Consider the following 6868-nt stretch of genomic DNA (forward strand, 5'->3'; position numbering starts at 1 on the left):
GAATGCTTGAGAGGCATGCCTCAGAGCACACCTTTGCAGGTGCCTTTTTCCGACCACACGTTCACTCGCTGGAGGGACAGCTTACTAACTCCTAAAACTTGTTAAAAGACTGTAATTTAGGATGATGATATTTCAAGAGGAAAGGGATATCTATTTATAGGCATATATAAATTACGAGATTTGGGACCAGGATTTGGAGAAAGGGGAAACTTTGTGTCTAATGATGGGAATGTAAGTTTGTGCAGCTGCTATGGAAAACAATATGGTAGCTCCTTAAGAAATTAGAAATTTAAAAAAATTAGAAAAAGAAATGCCATGTCATCCAACAATCCCATTTCTGGATATATAGCCAAATAGAATGATCACTCCTGCAAAGAGATATCTGCATTTTCGTGGTTATTGCAGCATTATTCACAACACCCAAGATGTGGAAACCACCTGAGTATCTGGCAATGGATTCATGACCAAAAAAAAAAGAAGGTGGGTACGTATGTGTGATGGACTATTATTTCGCAGTGAGGAAGGAGGGAATCCTGCCATTTCAACTGTATGGAAGAAACTGGAGGGCACGCTGCTGAATGAGATAAGAGACACAGAAAAACAAATACTGTAGGATCTCAAATGCATGTGGAATCTAAAAAGAGTTGAGTCCTTCGAAGCAGAAAGTGGGAAGGTGGTTACCAGGGGTTGGGGAGGGAAGGGGAGAGATTGGACAAAGGATACAAACTTAGAGTTGTGAGATGAATGAATGACTAGAGTTAACAATACTGTATTGTATACTCGAAGTTTGCTGAGACGGTAGATCATAAGACACACACAGAGAGGGTAACTGGGAGGTGAGGGATGTGCTAATTAGTTGATGTGGTGATCATGTCACAGTGTGTACGTATATCAAGCCATTATACTTTATTTCTTTTTCTGAGATTTATTTATTTATTGGTCGGAGAGAGAGCATAAGCAGGGGAAGAGGCAGGCAAAGGGAGAAGCTGGCTCCCCACTGAGCAGGGAGCCCAATGTGGGACTTGATTCCAGGACCCCTGGGATCATAACTTGAGCCAAAGGCAGCCACTTAACCAACTCAGCCACTCAGGCGCCCCTACTGTATACTTTAAATATATACAATTTTTGCTTGTGATTCTACAACTTTTGTTTGTGAATCATACCCCAATAAAGCTGGGAAAAAATAAGTGCTTATGGGAGAAGTTGTCTCTCTGTTTCCAGGTATGGCTTATGTAATGACCAAATGTCTATAATAATAGGATAAAATGTAAGTATTATATTCTGTATACTAGTTTATAAACACTGATAGCCACACATATACCTATGCATATGCATATGTACATATATAACTCTGTATCATTGCCATCATGCTCAAACTTCTGCAATGAATTCACACCTTGGTGGTCCAGCCTCCGAGATGATCCCCAGGGACTGTCTCCCCTAGGAGAATTCACAACCCTCTGGATAGGGCTGAGCCGGTTCTATGCGAAGGATAATGCAAACACGATGGCATGTCCAAGGCCAGCGCACCAAGGACATGATGGGTTCCATCCTTGCTATCTCTGGGACCACTCCTCTGGAGGAACTCAGCACCATTCTGAGAGGTCAAGGCCACCTTATGGAGAAGGCCACGTGGCAAGGAACCAAAGGTTTGTGGTAACAGCCATGGAGGAACTGAGGCTTCTTGCCAAGAGTTTGAGTGTCATGTGAGTGAACCACCTGGAAACGATCCTCCTGTCTCCAGACTGTGCCCCCATCGACACCTTGACTATAATCCGAAGAGCAGCCCCAAGCCAGAGACAGGCACCTAAGCTGCTCCTGAATTCTGGACCCCCAGAAATGGTGTGAGATGACAAATTCTTATTGTTTTATGCCACTATAGTTAATTGATAGGCGAGTGGATTAAAATCCAACATCCTGGGCACCTGAGTGGCTCAGTTAGTAAAGTGTCTGCCTTTAGCTCAGGTCAGGATCCCAGGGTCCTGGGATCCAGTCCCGAGTTGGGAATCTCTGCTCAATGGGGAGCCTGCTTCCCCCTCTCCCCCTCTGCCCCTCCCCTTGCTCACACTCATTCTCTCATGCACTCTCTCTCTCTCAAATACATAAATAAAATCTTTATTTAAAAAAATTAAACAAGGAGGCCTGGGGTCTGGGGATCTAGTCCTGCCATGGGGCTCCCAGCTCAGAGAGGAGCCTGCTTCTCCCTCTCCCTCTGCTTTACCCCACACTCATGCTCTCTCCTTCTGATTCTCAAATAAATAACTTAAAACTTAAAATCTTAAAAAAAAAAAGGACAGAAAGAAAGAAAAACTTATACGTGAATGTTTATCGCAGCATTATTCATAATTAGCCAAACATCTTGGGAACGAACCCAAACATCTACGATTGACAAATGAACAAACAAAACATAGAAAGGGAATTGTGACACTGGCTACAGCACCGATGAGCCTTGAAAATATTTTGGAAGTGAGATAAGCCAGACACACACACATAAATATATTGTGTGATTCCACTAACATGACGTTCCTGGAAGAGCCAGATTTATAGAGACAGAAAGTGGAATGGTGGCTGCCAGGGGCTGAGGGAGGGGAACTAGGAAGTATTCGTTAATGGGTAAAAAGTTTCTGTTTGAGATGATGAGAAACTTCTGAAGACGGACAGTGGTGATGGTTGCACAATACTGTGAGTGTACTTCACACCGGTGAATTGAACACTGAAAATTGGTTAAAAGGGCAACATTTACATTATGTGTATTTTACCATGATAAAAAAAACCTAGAGAAAATTCATGTTCATGATGAAACCCCGAAAGCTTTTTATTTGAAATCTGAAACAAGACGGGGAGTCCCCTTACCACTGCATTCAACAGTGTTCTGAAGACATAGCCTCCTGGGTAGTGAGGCAAAAAGAAGGAAAAAAAAAAAAAGGTGTAAGAATTGAAAAGAAAGGGGCACCTGGGCGGCTCAGTGGGTTAAGCCTCTGCCTTCAGCTCAGGTCATTGTCTCAGGGTCCTGGGATCGAGCCCCGAATCTGACTCTCTGCTCAGCGGGCAGCCTGCCTTTCCCCTCTTTCTCTGCCTGCCTCTCTGCCTACCTGTGATCTCTGTCAAATAAATAAACAAAATCTTAAAAAAAAAAAAAAAAAAAGAATTGAAAAGAAAGGTGGGGCGCCGGGTGGCCCATTCAGTTAAGCTACCGACAGGAACTCAGGTCATGATCCTGGGGCGGAGGTGGGGGGGTTGAGCCCAGCATCAGGCTCCTTGCTCAGTGGGGAATCTGCTCCTCCCTCTCCCTCTACCACTCCCCCATGCTCCCGTGCTTGCTCATGGCTCTCTCTATCTCTCTAATAAATAAATAAAAATCTTAAAAGAAAAATTGAAAAGAAAGAAACAAAACTGCCATTAATTTCAGATATGATTAGGTACCTAGAAGATCCAAAAAAGTTCCCGATAAAATATCAGAATTAAGGATGGAATTTAACAAGGAGCTGGATACAAAGTCAATATACAAACAGCAACTGTATGTCTTTTTACCTGTGCATTGAAAAGTCCCCCAAACCACCCATGTTTGGAAATTCACTGGGACTTACAGAGCCCAGTACAGAGTTCTATTTGTGGCTAAGCTTTATTGTAGCAAATAGAGGATCATGAGGGGAAATGTCACAGAGACTAGAGATTCATATGCAGGTTTCCTCGTGGTCTCTCCCTTCATGAGGACCAACAGAGCTCGCTCCTTCCCCAAACAAAACTTCAGCAAAGGGGTGCCTGGGTGGCTCAGTTGGTGGGCATCTGCCTTTGGCTCAGGTCATAATCCCAGGGTCCTGGGATAGAGCCTGGTATTGTACTCCTTGCTCAGCGGGGAGCCTGCTTCTCCCTCTCCCTCTGCCTGAGGCTCTCCTGCTTATTCTCTCTCTGTGTGAAATAAGTAAATAAAGTCTTTTTAAAAAATGCAGCAAAATGTGTGATGTTTTTGCCCAAGGGAGCCCATTAGAGACTCAGCACCCAAGGTTTTTATTGCTGACTAATCATTCAAACACTGTCTGCTTAGAAGGCACCAAAATTCCAAACTCCCAGAAGGAAAGCAGGCATTCAGCATTACCACAGGTTTAGCACAAATAATTCAGGCCCTCAGAATAGTTCAACAGCCAATTCCGCAGACACCAGGCCAAGGCAAAGCTTGCAAGCATGATAGCTGATTCAGATATGCTGTATTAACCATTTTTTGTACAACAAACTAAGTTCTAAAATTAAAATTAAACCAGTATGGATTACAATAGTTTTTACAAATATCCAGTAAGGGGAAATAAATCGAATGAAAGGTATCCAAAACTACTTCAAGAAAAATCTGTAAAGGGGTGCCTGGGTGGCTCAGTGGATTAAGCCACTGCCTTCGGCTCAGGTCATGATCTCAGGGTCCTAGGATCGAGTCCCACAACGGGCTCTCTGCTCAGCAGGGAGCCTGCTTCCCTCTCTCTCTCTCTCTCTCTGCCTGCCTCTCTGTCTATTGTGATCTCTCTCTGTCAAATAAATAAATAAAATCTTAAAAAAAAATAAAAATCTGTAAAACATTATTGAGAGATCTTAAAGAAGATCTAAAACAGGGAGATACATACCATGTTCATGGACTGGGAATAAGAAGGGAGATGGTGTGTTGGGAGATTTAAGAATGAAAATATGGAAAAGAACCAAATTTTGGAATCAGACAGATCTGTGCTCTGGCTCCAGCTCCTGCAGTCAGTCACTGAGTGATACTGGGCCTGTGCAGTAGCCAGGGTGGAACTCTCTGGAAGAAAGAACTTAATTAGTCCTGAAGAGCACCTTTGGAGGACAGCCCCAAGGTGCAGCATCAGTAACTACTATTTTGTTTGGATCAAGGTCATGTTCTTTTCTGGCAGCCCCCAACCATGACTAAGCATCACAGGTGGGGGTGGGGGAGGGGGGTACTAGGGCTTGGTCATTTCCACCTAATGTGGCTCCTCCAAAGGTACTTTTTCTTTCTTTCTTTCTCTTTCTTTCTTTCTTTCTTTCTTTCTTTCTTTCTTTCTTTCTTTCTCTTTCTTTCTTTTTAAAAGATTTTATTTATTTGAGAGAGAGGGAGAGTGCACACAAGCAGGGGAAGTGAAAGAAGCGGGCTCCCCTGCTGAGCAGGGGGCCAGATGGGGGCTCCATCCCAGGACTCCAGATTCATGACTGGAGCTGAAGTCTTAAGTGACTGAGCCACCCAGGCACCCTAAGTTTTTATTCATTTTGAGAGAGAGAGAGAGAGCACATGCCTGAGTGAGCAGAAGTGCAAGGAGTGGGGGAAGGGCAGAGGAAGATGGAAAGAAGCAGAGTCCCTGCGGAGCTCCACCTCCTGATCCTGAGATTGTGACCAGTGCTGAAATCAAGAGTCAGACCCTTAACCTACTGAGCCACCCACGTGCTCCTCTTTTTCTTTTATAAGTGAAGTAAAATTCACACACCACAAAATTCACCACTTTAACCATTTTAAGGGGTATAATCCAGAGGCATTTAGTACTGCTGTTGTGCAACCGCCCATCCTCTATCTGCTTCCAAGACATTTTCATCACCTCAAAAAAGAAGCGATTAAGCAATCACTCCCCATCCACCCCTCCCTCCAGCCTCTGGTAACCACCAGTCTACTTTCTGTTTCTATGGATCCGTGACAAGAAATCCTTGTGATTCTCCTGCCCTGTTGGCTGGCTGAGATTTTTTGGAGACCCTTCTTACCTACACTTCCCTTCCCCCTCTTCTTCCAAAGGTGGCCCACCCACTTCCTGGCCCAGCCCTGTTCCCTCTCCCCTTTATCTCTCCTGGCATCGCCACCCGCCCCCCTGTAAATCCCTTGTATTGCAAACACCATTGCAACATCTCTAGCACCAGATAACACAGCAGGATGCCTTGAGTGCCAAGCATCTACTCCACGAAGTGGCACAACTTCTCAGAAGAATGGTGACTCGGGGGACCCCAAAATGTTCGTACCCCCGCAGGCTCCCTCCTGAACCTTCACAGGCATGTGACGGGGGCACCCTTAGGATCCTTGCTTTGACAGGTGACAAAACAGAGATCCGCTGCACGGGCAGCTTCCCCTCTCTGGGAAAAAACGTCCTCACAATGAACCAGACATGGTTTCCTACACGCGGTAGTGAAGTATCATGTCACACGGAGGAAGGCCAAGTGCAGCCTCCTCCCCTCGGAGGAGCCCACCAGCAAGCACATGTTTCCAGAAGGATCTGGGAGAGTCCAGAGGGGCTCCCCCCCTCTCAAGCCTGCCCAGTGGGAGGGTTCTATTTCCAAATGAAAGTAGCCCAGAGTACACTGGGATCATGACCTGAGCTGAAGGCACACACTTAACCCGCTGAGCCACCCAGGCGCCCCCAAAAAGGAACAGTCTTTAAAAGTCCCTAGGGAGCAGAAAAGAAAATTCTTAGCAAAGAATGCATTGTTTCGGGGAGGCTGCCCTCCGCAGGGGAGTGGAAGGGTCTCTGCGCGCATTTCCTAGTGCTAACCAGGGCACTCCAGGTGGCCTAGATGAATAGGTGAATGTTAACTATCTTTGGGGGGGGGTGGAGGGGGCAGGGAGGCTGAGGCCGCTCTTAGTTTAGAATTAAGTCCTGTTTTGCTGACTGGGACCCTTCACGTAAGTGACTCCATCTTCGCTCGTAATTTCCTTGTTACCAGCAGGAAGTCTGTCTCCAGAGCCATGCTGCAAGCTCTATCTTACAGATTGAAGAAAATGAAGTCCCCAATCCAGGGACCCTGTGGGAGACAGCATAGTGGTCCCCAAAATATCTACGCCTTCCTCTCCAGGACATGTGACTAGGGCACCTTACGCAGCAAAAATGACTTTGCACATATATTCAATTAAGGA

The sequence above is a fragment of the Mustela nivalis genome (genome assembly GCF_964662115.1).
Source record: "Mustela nivalis genome assembly, chromosome: 18".
In the NCBI taxonomy this organism is placed as follows: Eukaryota; Metazoa; Chordata; class Mammalia; order Carnivora; family Mustelidae; genus Mustela; species Mustela nivalis.